The sequence below is a fragment of the Rhododendron vialii genome, chromosome 6a (assembly GCF_030253575.1).
Source record: "Rhododendron vialii isolate Sample 1 chromosome 6a, ASM3025357v1".
Classification (NCBI taxonomy): Eukaryota; Viridiplantae; Streptophyta; class Magnoliopsida; order Ericales; family Ericaceae; genus Rhododendron; species Rhododendron vialii.
In genome coordinates, this window is record NC_080562.1 from 30,419,905 (window position 1) to 30,439,691 (window position 19,787).

Here is a 19,787-nt window from a genome sequence, read left to right on the forward strand (position 1 = left end):
AGTTACTTACGCCTGTAACTTAGACCATCCAACAATTCTCAATGAAAACATGGTTGAATCGCACGGCATAGGTTATCAACCGGAAGATTTAGCTATGAAAATGGTTAGACTTGATATAGAGTTTGAACAACAAGCTTAACACAAGACGTGACATAGCTCCCGGAACCATATGAGCGAGCACATGATCACCGGAGATTAACAACGCCAAGACTTGCATTCAAACTAAATATCAAGGTCAAGAACTAGAAGCAAGGTTTGGAAAGCGAGCAAGTTCTTTGGTTCTTTTGGCAAACACGAGGCGAGACACAGCTCACAGAATCATATGTGCAAGCATATGATCACCGGAGGTTAACATCGACAAGTTTTGTTACATAAAAGGCAAACCACTCACATTTTCAAACCAAACCTCAAGTCTTAAGTTGAGAAAGGCAAGATTAACCAAAGTCGCGAGGCGTTATTCACCTCATGGCCAAGCCTAAATGACTACTCACACATAAAGAAAAGACTAGAAAGCATGCTAGAATTGGAAAACATGTTAAACCGATAGAACCGAAAATAAACTTGATTTATACAAAGATCCAAAGCTTAGTTACAACATTAATACTTGAGAATTAAACATACAACCAATACCTTGAAGAGTTCTTGAAGAAATTAAAGCTTGAAAAGCTATGGATGAAATTATGAAAAAAAAAAAGACTTAAAGTAAAATGTATCTAGCTACCAAATGAGAGAGAGAGTGTATGATATTTATACAATCCAACCCTTCTCTCATAACAAATATCCTAGCACTTCCCAAAAGTAACAACTATTCCATAAATGGAAAGTTCAAAAAGCAGAAAAATCTGTCGGAAAGCCAACTGTATCCATACAACCAAAACGGTTGTATGGATACCGGGCTGTTAAGCTTGTGCTGGAAATGCTCCGTAGAAGAGCTGTATGGATACAACCAGAATGGTGTATGGATACGCAGAAATCTGTCCAAAATATAAGGCCACCGTATGGATACAACCAAAACGGTTGTATGGATACCGCCTTGTTAACTGCAGAAATGGCCCCTAGCTTCAAAACTTGGCACCTGACACTTCCGAACTTCACCCGATGCTTCGTATCTTGCTCATTAGAGAACGGTGGCACTTTGCCACTTGGTCTTGGAAGCTCGGACTCCCTCAAGGCATGTCCAAGGCATCAAAATCACCCTTGTTATGGCGTAAAACCTGAAACACCCTCAAACGAACCTTACGTGCAAAATCATTATAATAGCTAAATAAACACAAGTTAAAACAACATAAAACGGGACTAGTCGCACCAAATATCTATAATATTGGGTGCTCATCAATTTTCTTGGTATTAATGAATTTAATTTGGTTTATCATCCCTATCTTGTAGATTTTGTCAACAATTTGAAAATTGATCTAGTTTGGGCTGTACACTTGGTGGTATTTAAATATCTAAAACGAATTCGGCAAATGTGCTACTCGAAGTATCTTATCTTGTGGCATGACCGAATTCAATTCTTGATAAAAGGTGTAGAATGGAGTGCTATGTTCATTGTCTTAGATCTCGTTGGCATGATAAATGTTTGATACTTGTGTTTGGCTGCTCGTACATAATTTTTTTTTTTTGGTCTGGTATAGCCACCTGTTTCTCGCTTGAGAAATGGGGAGAAAAGTATTACCCGTGTCTTTCGCGTGAAGAAAGTGGATGTTTATTTATTTATTTATTGTCTTTCATTTTATTTTTTGCCTTATTTATTTCTTTTATTGATTTTTCTTATTGTCTTGGAGGTTAACATTTTGCAGGTTGTTTGATTCAAGTTGGGGGGTCTCCCTCTCTCTATAGTTTACTCTTAGCCCCTCCTTTTCGAGGTGATATCTCTCATCTTTTTTGCTTTTTTGTCTTATCTTTATTTTTCATACTTTTAATGCGGACATTGAATTGTTCAAGTTGGGGGGCGGGATCACTTTGTTCTTTATCTTGTTAATAAAAAAAATTAAAAAATACTTGTTGGATCCTTTCTACTTGAGACTTGAAAATTGCAATATTTACTTGTTGGTTGCTTGTGCTGAGAATCTGTAGGCATTCATTGAATATTTATGTTACATAGTAGTTCTTTTTGCTAGCTTGACGATAGGAATTTATCCTGGCATACACTCTTAGCATCTTTGCACTACAAATTTCTTGGACCTTGACTACTTGTGAGACTTGAGTGCTTTCAATGGCTAGATCAATGGAGACTTATGCCCATGTGAGCTTTAGTGCCTTACCTTTCTTTGGAATGGTGTCACATAAATTTTTCGTTTATCATAAAAAAAAAAAAAGGCTTAATCGTTGTTGATCTCATTATCTTTTGTTGTCAAGTGTTGAGACTTAATACATGCCTGTTATTTTATTCTTTGGGATTGGACCGTTACTTGGTTGTATTGCCCTTAGGAGAGGATAATAGGCCATCTTTGCTAATTGAGCCGGTTTGTTTCTTTTTCTTAAATACTTATCCTTGGGAGTCACATTGAGCCTCTTGCGTGAGCCTTTTTTTTGTTAAGCTTCAACAACCATATTATGTTGTGAGAATGACAAGCTAATCATGGGAAGGTTAATTTTTGAAGAAAATAGAGTAAGTGTATTCGAGAATGTTGTACTCGAGTTGCGGTGTTCTTCCCCATGCTAAAAAAAAAAGGTTGAAATTTGAAAAGAAAAAAAAAGAAGATGAAAAAGGAAGATACCAATATATTTCTTGCACGAAAATAAAACAAGTTGTTTCATTGTGGAATTGTGTGAAGGGTAAAGAATATGAGGGATATGGCGTAGTTGAAAAGAGTTGAAAGAGGGCGCACATTATTATTTGTCTTATGTGTTTTGGCCTATTCTCGAACACTTGATTATGTCTTACCCTAACCTTAAAACACTTTTCCTTACCTAATAATATAACCGAATAGAAGTCCTATTTGATCTTAGGGGCAATGGGTTGTGAATTGATGGATAGATATAGTCTCTAATGCTTGACATTTCCTTCATGAGATCATGTGTCTACTTTAAAAAGTTTTCTTTTCCTGTCTAAGTGTGCAGGGTACTTTGATTTCATATTGCATAATTTTCGCCTACACACATTGAGAGTTTATTAAATGCACCTTGTCTCGAGCGTTTTCTTTTGTTGATTGCATGACATGGTGAGAATTGAAGTCGAGACTCGGTCCGGAGAGAGTACTTGGTTATGGTTCACTTGTGGTTAAGGTCCTTACTCACACACGCTAAGTTTGGGTGCCATGATTTATTTCTATGTTTTGATAGCCTCTAAAACTATTTTTGCATATGTTATATTCTTGAAATTGGCATATCAATAAGTCGCATTGCAGGTTTTCGGGTTTCATGTGGAAAAGATTCATGGTGTTTTGTAGGTGATCATTACCGAAAATCCTCACGAGACTTCACTCGTCTTATCGGGGCTACCTGGGGGTTTAAAAGAACAATCGATTTTAATTTGTTTTCTTCAGTTGCATTTTGTTTTCTTTGCTCGAGACTAGCAAAGTGTAAGTGGGGGGGGGGGTGTGATAAGTGCCAAAATATACATATTTTGGCCCTCCAATTTACATTTATTTGTCCTTTATTTTTGTTAATTGATTTTTATAATGTATTTTTATGTTTATAGGTTGCTCGAGCCCGTTGTTCGAGATTTTGGGTAAAAAGAAGAATTTATAGAAGTTTTGGATCAATATGCAAAGTCCTTTAAAGTTGAATGGCTAATGTCTTATAATGTGAAGTTCAAGGGCCTTTTATGTTATTAGGGATTAAAATTAAACCCTACTCCTATATTAGTCAGTGGAAGGTAGGGACTTTGAAAAAGGGCGTCGCTATTCGCAACCCTTTATTTTTTCCCATAGCCCACTACATTTCGATAAATAGTTGTTGAAAATCATAAATAACATTTCGGTAAATTGCTGTTGAAAACAAAATTATATTTCGGTAACTACATGTCGAAAATATGTTCAACTTTCGGTAAACAACTGCCGAACATGCATTTTCGGTAAATAGCTATTGAAAAAAATATTATATTTCGGTAATTGGATGCTGAAAATATATCTTAATTTCGGTAACTAACTGTCGAGTATAATTGAAAATTTTTAACGGGTTATGAAAGAAAATAGAGGGTTGCGAATAGCAGCGCCCTTGAAAAAGAGATTCTGCGGCCATGGAAAAGTTTTCGTACAGAAGAATAGGAAGAATGGGGCTGCCATTGTTTAGTTTTCAAATTTTGTTCAATTATTTGCACTCCGGTAATTAGTTTTAATTTCTATTTTTAATAAAAATTATTCATTGATATTTGATTAATTGATATTTTTTGTTTATTTTTCATCTCGCGTAATAGAAGCATGATTCAAATTAGAATTTATTGTGTTTCTTGTTCAATGCATAGTGAGTAGTCATATAGGTAGAGTCGAGAGGTGATTAGCATACTGTGACCAGTTCGGACACTGCTCATATTTTCAAATAATGAAAAAGACAATTTTAGATTCGTAAAATACTTCCCGCAAATGAACCCTGGCATTGTCGGAGCCCATATGAACAGGAGAATGGGGGTTCAAAACTCATTATCCGCTGTGCATGGGTAAACAATGACCAGAGGATCTCGCATCTTGCGGGGTATCTTGTTCAATCAAAAGTTGGACGTTTTAAGAACACTTAATGGAGCAGGTTAATTCGGACTGGTTGCGAGTGCTGTGAACCCTACGACCGTGCCTTTCTTTTAATTATTTGAAAAGAACAATCAATTTCGTAGGTTTTAGTTAATCTCAATCAATCAACAAAGGGTGGCTACCTAAGAGTCAGTTTAAATAAGTAACAACCCGGATTTTTAGTCAACACACATCACCGTCTCTGTAAATTTGACTCCGGGCTTATCGGATATTGTGCTACGTCGGTCTCCGCCCTACGCTTGAGACAACCCATTAATTTAGGACTAGGAAATCGTCAAGCAGCTCTTCTTAACTTTCATGCAATCACTTGGATTAGCTACGCAATACTTTTTTCGAAATGGAGTTGGCCGAGCCAGTATAGCTATGTTCTTTGTGTCACTATGTATCACTGACTAAGCTGGAGGACTAAGCCGAGCTCAAGCTCAAGCTAGATCAAATTGGCCTGACAAGGCTTCCCTCTCCTATGAGAATTGAATGAGCTGTATACAAGTCAAGCAATAAATTGACACAAGGGTCAATCGACGGACTTTTGTGGTTGTGGGAGAATTAATCACCAAAAGCCAATTGATAAAAAAAAAATTATTATTATTGGGTTGATAATATCTTTTCTTTAGTCTTGATCAAAGTTGGTTGACTACAAAAGTCAAGAAGTAGCCCATTTGTTTATTAAAATCTAATATTATAAAGATTTTCTTGACTTTTACACTACAAAGCTCAATCCAAAAATAGCCGCAAAAACTGAATCCTTTGTTGCATCCACTAGAATAAAGCAGATTTGTGAAAGACAGAATGCCAGCATTGTCAAATGTTTGAAAGTCAGACATCCAATTTGTCGGCAGTCAAATTGCACAAGAATGGCTTCAGAACATAAAACAACAAAGGCTGAAAAACATTCCATTGCTATGCTACTTCTTCTCATCTTCCTTTCACTTAATTCAGCCAACTTGACGGCATCTAATTAGTCAACTATTGACTAGAGGATAGTGGCATATACTCCTCCCGTCCCCCAATAAAAGTACTTTCGTTCATTATTTCTTAAATTTTTTTAAATTTGGAGTCAAGAAATTTTAAAAATTATGCATAAAATTACGCATCTTTTAGTAGTAGACTATCATTTAGGAGCAGTGGAAGTATGTATTTTTTCTCTGACGAGGGTGTCTAAGGTGTTGTTTCGCTGTTTTTTTAAAACATTCTTTTTCAAAAAGAAGATGATTTCAAGCTCAAATATAATGAAAATAAAAAATAATTTTTCAATTTTTTTGCACCGTTTAAAAAATCTCAATGAAATTTATCAAACAAGATCCATATTGGTAGAAAAATTATTTGCGTAAATACATGATTTTTTAGCTTGAAATTACATTTCTTTCCAAAAAGTACTTTTAGCACTAAACTGTAACAGGGCCTAAGCTTCATTCATCTCAAATAGACCAACTATTTAAGTCTTTTAACACTTGAGTGGTCTTCTAGGATATGGAGGTGGCCTCAACCGATAGTGACAAATTCAACAATTGACCATTGGTTCACTCCTTTGAGGTTCGCACCAGAAACTTCTTAGTTAGGAAAACACGCTTGGCAAACAAGGACAATTACAACCAATTAAGGTTAGCTCATTGATCATGACTCTTTCATCTTCTACTAAGGTCAAGAGTTTAAATCTCCCTACCTACGTTTACTTTTTTTGTGTCTTCCTTACGATGGCCCCGTATAGATTGGCCAACACCAGAATTAATAGACGAGGTAGGAGTCGAATCCAGACCAAAGGCTTCCTGAGGCCTTAGTTGTCAGTTGACTATCCCTGCGCTCGTTGGTTTTCTATGCATACATATATATAGCGTGCACTTCTACTTCTTTTGTGCAGCTCTATGCAGAAAATGAGTCCCAAATACAACATTCAATGGCTCTTTCATCTTCTTGTACCCCTATTCATTATCTCCCTCAATACCCATCTCTCAAAAGGATCAGATACCATCTATTCTGGCCAATCCCTTGTTGGGAACCAGACAATAACTTCACGAGATGGAGTCTTTGAGCTGGGATTTTTCACTCCAGGTAACTCTCAAAACTATTACATAGGCATATGGTACAAGAGTGCACCCAATAAAACAGTTGTTTGGGTAGCAAACAGAAACCAACCCATTTCTAATCCATTTTCCTCAGAGCTGAAACTGTTTGGAAATGGAAACCTAGTCCTACTAGACCAGTCCAAAACCCGAATTTGGTCGACGAATTCAACATCAAAAACTTCTAATTCAACCATTGGTGTCCTTCTTGACAATGGGAACTTTGTCCTTAGAGAAAGATTGGATTTCTCTAATGTAATATGGCAGAGTTTCGACTACCCGACAGATACATGGCTGCCGGGTGGAAAAGTTGGATTCAATAGACTTAGTAATGAGAAACAGAGTCTAACTTCTTCGAAAAGTTCAGAAAATCCAGAAGGAAGTCCTTTTTCTCTTGAAATAGAACCAGATTCAAGCCACATATTGCTGTGGAATGGGAATGAGAGTTATTTCAATGAGAATGAGAATGAGAATGAGAGTTATTTCACCTATGAAGCCGGTTTTCCTACCTTTCTCACCCGGTTCATGCTTGATCTTACCGGGCAGCTCAAGCAGTATGTTTGGGGAAAGGATTTTCCCCAGTGGAGTCTGTTCTTGACTCGACCGTCCCCGCAATGTGAAGTTTACAACTTCTGCGGATCATTTAGTTGTTGCAACCAGAATGTACCGATCTGCGCTTGCATTGAAGGGTTCAGACAGAACAATTCGGCTGCTTGGCAATTAGGAGATCACTCAGATGGGTGTGTGAGGGAAACTCCTTTGCAATGTGATTCAAACAGAGGAAATGACTCAAATGACACATTTGTCGTGGTGGAAAATACCCAATTTCCAGGCAATTCGGAAGGAATAGTATCTGTGGGGAACGTAGAGGAGTGCCAAGTAGCTTGCCTGAGAAACTGTTACTGCTTATGCTTATGACAACGGGTGTTTGATTTGGAAAAATGCCCTTTTCAATCTACACCGATTTCAATCAAGTGATGGGAGTGGAAGAGATATTCATGTTAGAGTAGCAGGATCCAATGTGGTGGTAACTGGGACTAATAAGCCCAAGACAAAGACAAAGAAAAAGACTAAATGGATTGTTTTGGGGGCAACTGGGGTGTTTTTGACACTTTCTGGCATTATATTGGCAAGTATGTGGAAGAGGAGTAAGAGAGGTAAGGGGAGTGGTGTTGGGGCAGTTGAGGATTCTCTGGTGGTGTTCAAGTTTCGCAACATAAGAAACGCGACAAAGAATTTACGGAAAAGCTTGGGGAAGGCGGGTTTGGATCTGTTTTCAAAGGGACATTGCCTAATTCATTTGTGGTGGCTGTGAAATCATTGAAGAGCTTGAAGCGGGAAGGAGAGAAGCAGTTCCGCGCGGAAGTTAGTACCCTTGGGATGATCCAACACATCAATCTTGTTCACCTCAGAGGATTCTGCATACAAGGTACTGTTGGAAATTTAAGATTCAACCCTTCTGTTTTTTTTTCTGAATGGAATTCATCTAGAAACACACACACACGAAAATAAAAAAATTCCTGTCATCAATGTTCATCTTCTTTTGAATTTTAATTTCTTAGTGATTTTCTTGCATTGAGTAAATAATTTGTAGTTGATACATTCACCAACCTCCCCAACAGGTACAAAGAGATTTTTAGTCTATGATTACATGCCAAATGGTTCTCTTGAATCCCACTTGTTCAACAAAACTTCCAGTGTCTTAGACTGGAAAACGCGATTCAACATAGCAATTGGGACTGCTAGAGGACTGACTTAGCTCCATGAGAAGTGCAGAGATTGTATCATCCACTGTGACATCAAGCCCAAAAACATTCTATTGGATTCCGAAAACACCCCAAAAGTTGCTGATTTTGGGCTTGCAAAACTCATGGGGAGAGAATTCAGCCGCGTTTTGACAACAATGAGAGGAACCAGAGGCTACCTTGCACCCGAATGGTTATCAGGCGAATCAATCACAACAAAAGCCGATGTTTTCAGCTACGGAATGCTTTTATTTGAGATCGTATCAGGGAGGAGAAACAGCAAAATAATTGGCGAAGAATGGCATGAGTACTTCCCTTTTCGGGTGGCAAGTAAAATAAATGAAGGTGATGGGGTACTAATGACATTGTTGGATAACAGGTTGGAGGGAAATTGCGATGTTGAAGAGCTGAAAAGGGCTTGCAAAGTTGCTTGTTGGTGCATTCAAGATGATGAGAAGGATAGGCCAAGTATGGGGCAGGTTGTCCAAATTCTAGATGGAGTTTCGGAAGTAGAAAACACTCCGGTTCCAGGGTTCATTCAAGAATATTTTGGAGATGGCCAAATGCAGCCGGGCTTTGTTTTGCAGTCCATATCTGACAGCTCAAATCCGCGTCCATGAGTTCATGTTATCCATTTTATGAATGGTAAAAACTGGTTTAGGTTGACAAGAAGGAAAATTAATATGCACCTTCCTTCTGATAATAATTTCAAATTTTCAATTCTTACTTGTTTAGTGCAATTTAACTGTCCAAAAATGTTCTTTCTAGCATCATTTTGATTAACATCAGTAATATGTGGTAATGCCCTTGGTGCGTAATGCTTTCATCTTCTTTATAGGTAGTATGTCCTTTGCATTTTATTCATTTCTTCTGCAACTACAAGGACTTGATGTAGAATATATATCAAAGTATATTGTTCGAATTTTCTGAAAGGTATATATCGGTTCCATATAGATATTTATATAGAGTTTTTGAAAAAGAATTACCTTCATAAGAAAGAAAAGACGGACTATCATTGGGATCTGATCCTACATTGTTGCTCGCTACCTTCGTGACTCAACCCTATTACATAAGTCTATTCGGAACTTTTAGGAATTGGGACATCAAAAAAAAAAAAATAACGATGTGAATGATTTTCCAGAAAAGTTATACTAAGAAGAGGATCATAACAATTTGTGTGAAATACCTAAAGCCATGTTTTGGTCCTGAAAATGACCATGAAAATAGTGAAAACCAAAAGAACCTAAAACAATTCACATATATGCGGGTGAAACCCAAATCTTATGAAGCATTTACCACATATTAAGATGATGAATGACAGCATTATATAAATGAACAAAAGTGAATAAACAGAAGTCTGATATCGCATGTTAAAAACAACTGATTTATGGTTAATTACAAGGGAACAACGAAAATATAGGACATATATATATATATATATATATATATGGGGAGGGATCTAGGGACAATAAGTTTGCCAATATATTTGACACCAAATCTCAGCCATTGCTTTGGATGGCTAGGATTAAAAGTAAAAAGACTCTCTCTCTCTCTCTCTTGCCCCTTCTCTCTCACGCCTCACGCCTGTTCTACTCTCTCTCTACAGTATTCACGCTCCTCCACACAGAAACTCCCACCATCGACGAGCATCTATACGCTAACCTTCTGGCCTCCAGCTAGCGACAAATGGATTTCGACTGAGTGCTCTCAATTTTCGACAACCATTATCTCTCTCTCTCTCTCTTCAAAACAGAGATGCCATGGTAAAAAATTTGGGGCTTTTCAGGGTCGTTGGAGTTGGGTTGCTGAATCTGTAGTTCATCTTCTTCTTCAGGACCGATTGTTGCTGATTGTGGAACCAGTGCCGGCCGCCGGAAATTGAATATCCACGTTGGAGTTAGAGGCTGTCATGACTCCGATTACAATAACGGCTTTTGCGAAGCTTGATTTTTTTTCTTTTCATTTCTAGGTTTAAGCGTTGTTTGTTGTAATTTTTTTGCCTCACATTGGTTTGTGGAGTTATGGCTTGCCCAACAGGTGTTTGATGTAAGTTCTCAGAGAAAATATACTGAATTTTTTTGACAAAATATTTGGTTCTATGTTTGCCCCAATTTTTTTGTTTCTTAATCCTAACACAACACAGCGTATCTTTCCAAAAAAAAAAAATTTATCAGCCTCCGTATCCTTCAAACAAAAATTTATGGGCACCGTATCCTTCTATTTGAAACAAGAAATCACCAAGAATTACCTCACCAAGAATTAGGGCTTAGATTGGGGATTTCAAAAAGGCGTGAGAGAGAGAGATAGTTGTCGAAAATCCAGAGCACTCAAGCAGATTTGATTTCTCGCCGGAGGCCGGAAGGTCAGCAGTCATTGACGGTGGGAGTTTTCGTGGGAGCAGTTGACAGTGGGAGTTTTCGTGGGAGCAGCATAGAGAGAGAGAGAACAGAGAGAACGGTGGAGAGAGAGGAGATCACGTGAGAAAAAGGGGCAAGGGAGAGAGAGTGTGTCATTTTTACTTTTAATCTTAGCCATCCAAATCAATGGTTGAGATTTAGTGTCAAATATATTGGCAAACTTATTGTCCCTAGATCCCTCCCCTATATATATATATATATATATATATATATATATATATATATATATATATATATATATATATCACGAGTAGGTTATATGCCATTTTTTGGTAAGAAAGGCCAGAATAGAAAAGAAAGACGTCTCCGCAAGCTTAGCTTAAGGAGGGAAGATTTGCTTTGCACCTCTGCTGACATTTTAACAGGAAAAATGTAGTTTAAATGAATGCAGCCAGTCACTGTTTAAGTAATTTAGGTTTCTATGCTATATGATAACCCTTTTGTTGCCATATATTTGTTGGTACCTTGGTGGAACTAATCAATATTGGAAAGTTGGTACCTGTTTGTTTCAATATGCCAGAACAATTAATATTGCAGTACTTCTTTACGAAGTGAAATAACAGTACGTTAGATTTCATTAGCAAAATTTGCTCAAATCGAGGATTAGTCGAGATGCATGTAAACTGGCTCGGACACTTGAGTTATCAAAAAAATTCCCCAAATATCACGTCAGTTCTGGTAAAGTGGGCATGGAACTGAAGTGGTGGAATCTTTGTTGTCATGTTAACTGATTCCTAACTATACTATCGTTCAGAAACACGGTATTAAATGTAAATGCCATTTCAGTTTACACTTCTCTTGACAATATACAAGCAAGGTCAAGATCATTTGATTTTTCACATAACTCTTGCATTTCAACGGCTACCTACACGAGACGACAACATCAGAAAAGAAAAATTTGCAACGGTGGTGCTGGTGCTAACGTTATTGAATCAAGAACATCGATACAAGATAATTACATACAGCACCCCCTTTACCCTTGGAAATTACTTGTGGAACTTTAAACTCCCATGCATCAGGTTCGATGTCGAATTCCCATGATTCTGCTGGCAGTACAGATTCCACGTCGCTCATGGATCCATGAACAAACTCTTTCAGCTTGCTGGAGACCCGTGGTGCAACAACAATATTCTTCTAAAATTCCCCCGCCTACGCAAGAAAAAGGAAGAAGGAAATTGAATGATTTTGCAACTTCTAAAAGTAATGGTTACAAACACACCACTTCCATATACAATATACAATATATATATATATATATATATATATTGTGTCTATATACACACAGTCAGTCTCAAATGAGGTGGTCCGCATTTTAACTAAAATGTGGACCTCCTCATTTCTCTCATTTTCTGATCGAATTTCGATGATCCGAATTGCTTAATGTTTTCAAAATGTGATTTTATAGGTACTCGTGAGAAATCGGCAAAAAAAATGACCGGGAAGGGCTTCATTCGAGCAGTTTTTATTTGAACCGTTCGATAAAAAACAAACAAAAACTCCTCGAATGAAGCCCTTCCCGGTCATTTTTTTTGCTTATTTCTCGCAGTTACCTTTAAAATCACGTTCCGAACACATTGAGCGGCTCGGATCATCGAAATTCAATCAGGAAAGGAAGGTCCGCATTTTATTAAAATGAGGAGGTCCTTACGGGAGATGGACTCTCTTTTTCTCTCTCTCTCTCTCTCTCTCTCTCTCTCTCTCTCTCTCTCTCTCTCTCTCTCTCTCTCTCTCTCTCTCTCTCTCTCCCTATATATATATATATATATATAGTTAGGTTCCGGTGAGGGATCTCTCATTTTATTAAAATGCGGGACTTCCCTTCCCGATTGAATTTCGATGATCTGAGCAGCTCAAAGTGATCAGAATGTGATTTTAAGGGTCCCTGTGAGAAATCAGCAAAAAAAATGACCGGGAAGGGCTTCATCCGAGCAGTTTTCATTGAACGGTTCAAAAAAAAATTGCTCGGATGACGCCTTTTCCGGTCATTTTTTTTGCTGATTTCTCGCGAGGACCCTTAAAATTACGTTCTGCACACATTGAACGGTTCGGATTTTCAAAATTTGATCGGGAAATGAAAGTCTCTCATTTTAACAAAATGAGAGATCCCTCACTTGAAAATTTCTATATATGAATATATATAAAGTTAGGTTCCGGTGAGGGATCCCTCAATTTATTAAAATGGGGGACTCCCCTTCCCGATTGAATTTCGATGATCCGAGCCGCTCAAAGTTATCAGAACGTGATTTTAAGGGTCCCCGTGAGAAATCAGCAAAAAAAATGACCGGGAAGGGCTTCATCCAAGCAGTTTTCATTGAACGGTTCAAAAAAAACTGCTCGGATGATGCCCTTTCCGATCATTTTTTTTGCTGATTTCTCGCAGGGACCCTTAAAATTACGTTCTACACACATTGAACGGTTCGAATTTTCAAAATTTGATCGGGAAATGAAAGTCCCTCATTTTAACAAAATAAGGGATCCCTCACTTGAAAATTCCTCTATTATACACACACACACATATATACAGAGTCCACTTTCCGTAAGGACCACCTTAACTGAATAAAATGCGGACCTCTCTTTCCCGATAGAATTTCGATGATCTAAGTCGCTCAATGTGTTCAGAATGTGATTTTAAGGGTATCTCGTGTGAAATCAACAAAAAAAATGATAGAGAATGGCTTCATCCAAGCAATTTTTGTTTGTTTTTCATCGAACGGTTCAAACAAAAATTGCTCGGATGAAGTCCTTCCCGGTTATTTTTTTTGCCGATTTCATTGAGGGTACTCTTAACATCACATTCTAAACACATTGAGCGGTATGGATCATCGAAACTCGAATGGGAAATGGAAGAAAAGAAACAAAAAAATAAAATTAATTATTGCTTTCCTTACCAAATCTCTTTCTCTTTTTTTTTTAGTAATATCGATTAATTTTTTCTCTCTATCTCTATCTTTATCAAGTTGGATTAATACACTTTTTTTATCTACAAAAATAACATTTTATTAAGGAGAGAGGAAAATGGATTTCCAACCAAGGTTGAAAGGTACAGCCAGATGGGACAAGCCCATACACTCCAAAGGGCAAAGTGCAAAACACCTAAAGGCCTTAAAGCCCAAATATTACAAATGAAGCTCAAAAGCACCGGATAATCTAAAAAGCCCAAGTATTATAATTCATCACAAACAAATGAACCTAACCCACCAAAGTGGCCCAAACCTAGTCCCTAAAACCCAAAACAAACCCTAATGATGCAAATCTTTAACCCGCCGCCCACCACTGCATACCAATCAGACAGCATCCAAACCCAAACCGCCGATCATCCGCCTCTGATCACCACCAAGCAGCCTCTGGTCAACCCAAACGGAGAAAGAGCAAGTTGGATTACTCTTCGTTAAAATAGTAGCCATGAGAGATTTGAAAAGAAACACAAAAGGAAAACCTAATTATTGTTTTCCTTACCAAATCGCTCTCTTTTTTTTTTTTTTTGTAACATTTTCTTCCTCTCTCTATTTCTCTCCAACTTGATAAAGTTAGGGAGAGAGAGAGAGAGAGAGAGAGAGAGAGTAAATATTACGGGGAAAAAAGAGAGATTTAGTAAGGAAAGCAATAATTAGTTTTTCCTTTTTTTATTTCTTTTTCTAATCGCATGACTATTATTTTAGCGGAAAAAAAATTGATGACGATAAATGCTTGCGACCAAAGATAGTATTTCTGGGTGTCTAGTTCGAAGCGTAGGGCTCTCAAGTTGCTTGCAGAATAACTCGATAAGTCCGAGGTCGAACCACAGAGAACAGTTTATTGGAGTGAAAAGCTTTATCGGGCTGTATGGTGGTTTGTAGCTGTAGGTAGCCAACCCTTAATTTGGTGATTTTCAACTAGGATTTCCTATTATAAGTTACAATTATTGATTGCAAGTATCTAGACGGGAGACTCAGGCCAAGGGTTTACACCACATGTAGCCTAAATAATTCAATAATCTCACTAAATTACACAATCAAGTCCCACAGGTAATTTGAGTGCTTGACCGGAAGACTATGCTAGTGTGATCGAATTCCTCTAAAAAGTTGGTCGAGCCCTCAAAAAGACAGCGACCCAAGTATTATACGTGCCAGAGTTGACTGTCGACGCATAATCAAAGGCTTAACACTTTTGAGCTTCGAATCGATTTAAGGAGAAATTCAACCACCCATTCACATACAATTGATTTTAACGGTGAGAATTATCGAATTACTTAGGCCATAGGATGGTATTCACCCTAGGGCCGAGCCTATAATGACTACCCCTCCATTGACAAAGGACTTGCCAAAGAAAGGTAAAAAACTACTAAAAACATAATTAATTATTTAGGTAAGTAAGATCGGTACTAGTGTGTACTAAAAAGATGTGTACGAGAGAGTTGGCCAAAGACGCTCAACTTTCATTCTCAAAGGAATCCACAACTAAGACTGATCTTAGATTTGGGTTTGGTGTGAGAAACAACTGAGTAGTTTGCGAATACTCACAACCGAACCTCAATCTTTACTTTTTAAGAAGGGCAAATTTTCATAGTCGTCCCTGTAGTTTTACGGTTGTCTCACTTTCGTCCCTCTAGTTTCAAAGTGCTCTAATTTCGACCCTGTAGTTTGTTTTACGTTCCAAATTGATAAAATCGTTAACATCGTTAACGAAACTAACGGAAATTGTGCGAGACAGAGAAATTGGGTTCGGATAAGAAATTGTTCGTGACGAGTATCTATTTCAACAGCCTCGAGTTTGCCGCCCTCTTCGGTGGTAGATAACTGGCATTAGGGGGGATGAAGAGAAGAGACCGAGGGATAGATCGGAGATTCCAAAAACGATGAGTGAAAGAGAGAAGGGGAAAAGATGAGAACGTGAAATGAATGCGTGGAGAGAGAGAACACGTTATAAAAGTAGTGGGAGAGACACGCTTTGAAAGAGAGGGCTAAATTGTCAAAAAGCTATTAATGTCGTGGCAACATAAAAAACTTCCGTGGCATTATCGGCTCCCTTTTTAATATTATCACTGATTATCTAATATACGCATGCGAAAACCTAACCTCAGAACAAGATACCCATTTTATTTTTTGGGGAGGCGCCACGACACAGAAAAGTCATCACAAGCGTCTAAAATTAAATATTTAATAAGTAGTATACAAAGGTTATATCTAAGTTATATAATTTGCGTGCGTGACCTAAATGTGGGACGAAGAGCGTGAAAGCATCTTTGAAATATAGTACTTTTTATTTTGTCAGGCGGTAAGAGAATATATACACATGTATAAGAATTGAATAAAACTGAAAACAACTCCACAATCACTATAAGCTAAACTAAACTACTAGTTCTTTTAGGGAAGAAATAATCTATTTCACAATTATTATAAGCCCAACCAGACTATAAGCTCCGGAGAATTAATCCAAACAAATACGAAGGGAAAGAACACTCATAAGCAGACGGGAAATATTTGAACTTTTGACATCCTAGTGAGACTTCTGGTCAACTGAGGTAGAATTAAGAGTGTGAGCGCAGTGCGAGATTTGAGAGCGAGAGAGCATAACTTTTGGAAGGATTCTATGAATAAGGGTCATACTCTATTATCAAAAAGTCTACCCTGACCGATTTGTTTCATCGCTTCCCACCACAGCGCTCAATCTCATCGTCCTTCTCGACAAGTAGTGGTTCGAATTTTGAAAACTCTTTCGAGGTAGAGTTAAATTTAAACTCTTTCCTGAAAGATTTTTTTAAAATCCGAACTGTAACGACCCTGATTTTTGGTAAATAAAAATTTCGTTAAATATTTAAATTTTATTTTAATTACTTGGATTTGCTACTAAAAATTTCTTTTTAATTTTTATAATCCGTCATAATTAGATTTGAGACTTATAAAATTATATCTTTCACGCCGAGCAATCTAGTCATTTTCTAAAAACAAGTATGCTTATAAAAGCACTTGTATATTTTCCTAACGAGTTAGATAAAATCTTTAAATTATATTTCTTGGCTAGAAATCCTACTTGGCGAGTAAGGTTAGTTTCCAACCGACTTGTTGGACAAACCAAACTACCATTTCTCCTAGTTACACTTCCCGAACCCTAATTGGACCTTTTTGATCGTCTTGGAGCCTTTTGAACCCCCGAACCCTAATTGAACCCTTAGACTTTTAGGGGTAATCATTATATCCCATGACAAGTCATTTCAAACCCTAATTATGACCAATATTCCTTTACCCCTTGGACCATAATTGTTAGGGGAATTTTTATCCCTTGGATATTAGACCTTTGACTTGCCAATAAGCATGACAAGACAAGTCATACATAGAATCCCATCATTTTGCTTCTAAAAGAATCAAGACTAGCCATGCATGCATGCACACCTATGTCCTAGCCTTAAGCCTAACTATCTTAGGTTTTACTTTCCTAGATGAATATATACATGTACTTATATACCTATATATGTCTATACATAGAACAAGAGAGAGAGAGAGAGAGAGAGAGAGAGAGAGAGAGAGAGAGAGAGAGAGAGAAAGGGCCGGATGGAGAGAGAGAGAGAAAGGCCGAATGGGAGAGGGAGGTGGAGTGTGTGATTGTGTTTTGGACACTTACACAAGCAACCTTAATAGCCCTAAGCCTATTTACTACATGCCAACCCATTCTAGTCTTCCAAAGTACAAAGCTAGCCCATGATTATATTCTTTCTTGCAAGCAACCTCCCCATAGACTTGACAAGCCATAAAACCCTTCATGATGGCCTAAGATTTTGCCTAAATTGGAAAAGACAAGTCATGGAAGACATGACATGATTGAAATGCATGAAATGACAACTCAATGGAGCAAAATCCATGGGAAAAGGGAGAGGGAGGGGGGCCGGCCATATGGAGGGAGAAGGAGCTCAAGTGTTGGCTATAAATAGCACCCCATGCCTTCCATTCAACTCACAACTTCACTCATTTGCCATTTCCATTTTCCAGACAGCTTACTGCCCTTCACAAATCTTTATTTTTCTCCTGCTTAAAGTAGTTTTTAGAACTAACTCCCTTTGGGAAAGTTGTAGAGCACTTCGAAATCTTCAAGTTAGACCCAAGAACCACCCCAATCGGTGAAGAAATGACAAAGATATTGGCATCCGAAGTTCAGTAAAAATCTCGGATTTCCATTTCCAGACAGCATACTGTCTCCTCCTTTATCACCATTTTTCTCCTACCTAAACTAGTTTCTAGGATCAACTTCCTTCATGAAAGTTGTACATAAATAAAATTACATAGCCATTACAATAATGCTTAAAAACGAGACTTCAAACTACAAGTTCCTATGATTGGCTATACATTTGCCACTGGTGCTCAATTAAATCCGCTTGGAGTTGAGAATGAGATGCCCTATCTCTTATGCGGTGATGTTGCCGGATTAACTCCATGAGTTCAGTGGTTCTATCGTGCAATACTTCCACAAGAGGAGTATGGTCTAATGGATCAAAGTCAAGATTAGCTACTCCATTATGATCTCGCTCATCCTCAACGATCATGTTGTGCATTATTATGCAAGCTCTCATAATGTATTTAAGTGTTTTACGATGCCAAAACTGTCCTAGTCCTCGCACAATTGCAAATCGTGCTTGAAGCACTCCAAAAGCTCGTTCTACGTCCTTTCTTGCGGATTCTTGGAGTTGAGCAAAGAGTTTTTTCTTATTTCCTTGTGGAGATGAAATTGTTTTCACAAATGTCGCCCACTGTGGATATATACCATCAATCAAATAATATCCCATATCATATTCGTTACCATTAATGTTGAAATTGATTGGAGGAGCACGCCCCTGAGAAAGCTCAGTAAACAATGGAGACCTTTCAAGCACATTGATATCGTTATTAGCCCCAGGCACCCCGAAAAAAGCATGCCATATCCAGAGATCATATGATGCCACAGCTTCTGAAATTATTGTTGGTTCACGAACATGACTGGTATACATACCTTTCCACGCAGCCGGACAATTCTTCCATTTCCAATGCATACAATCGAGGCTCCCCACCATCCCTGGAAATCCACGGCATTCATTAACCGCTAGCAATCTAGCAATGTCGGCGGCATTTGGTGACCTTAAATACTCTTCAGAGAAAACTTCATTTACTGCTTTAACAAAAAAATTTAGGCTTTTGATTGCAGTGCTTGCTCCGATCCTCACATATTCATCCACAGAATCAGCCGGAACGCCGTAGGCTAGCATCCTGAGTACGCCAGTAATTTTTTGAAGAGATGACAAGCCAAGCTTTCCGGCACAATTTCTTTTCTGGGCGAAGTATGAGTCATGCTCTACTACCGCATCATGAATGCGAAGAAAAAGAGAACGACTCATCCGAAACCTCCTTCAAAAAAAGTGGGGAGGAAATATGGGCAATTCTGCAAAATAGTCATCAAAGAGTCTTTTTTGCCCGCCAAGAGTATCACGATTGATAACAGTGCGACGTTGGCTTAAGCTCGAACTCCCCTCTCCATTCTGTTCTTGATACCTTGCAATTGCTTCTAATAACTCCAACTCATTGTCAGAGTCGGAAAAATCCGAGTCATTCATTATGAGATCACATATGCGATTGGGCGCCATGGATAGCTGATGAAGGAGCGAATAAATGGATTGAACAAGGAACGAAGTAAATCTTTTTCTCAAAGAAAGAAGGAGAGCAAAGGTTGAATGATGGTTAATAAGAAGACAATGACCCGTTTTGTAGGTGGAAAATTTTACCGTTGGAAGCTTGAAAGAATCATCCCTGGTGTAAATGGAAGAAGTTGCAGCAGCCAGCAGGTTACCGTTTGGAAGGAGGAAACAAAAAAAAAATGAAAAAATACATATTTTAATAAGTCATAGGTAAAATAGAGATGGTTTGTGTAGTTCTGACA

At 38.0% G+C, this 19,787-nt stretch overlaps 2 pseudogenes; one reads left to right on the forward strand and one right to left on the reverse strand.

Annotated features, from left to right (window-relative positions):
* Positions 1-6,362: 6,362 nt before the first annotated feature.
* Positions 6,363-9,128, forward strand: LOC131329276 (G-type lectin S-receptor-like serine/threonine-protein kinase At2g19130; annotated as a pseudogene).
* Positions 9,129-18,194: 9,066 nt separating this feature from the next.
* Positions 18,195-19,494, reverse strand: LOC131328621 (uncharacterized; annotated as a pseudogene).
* Positions 19,495-19,787: the final 293 nt, after the last annotated feature.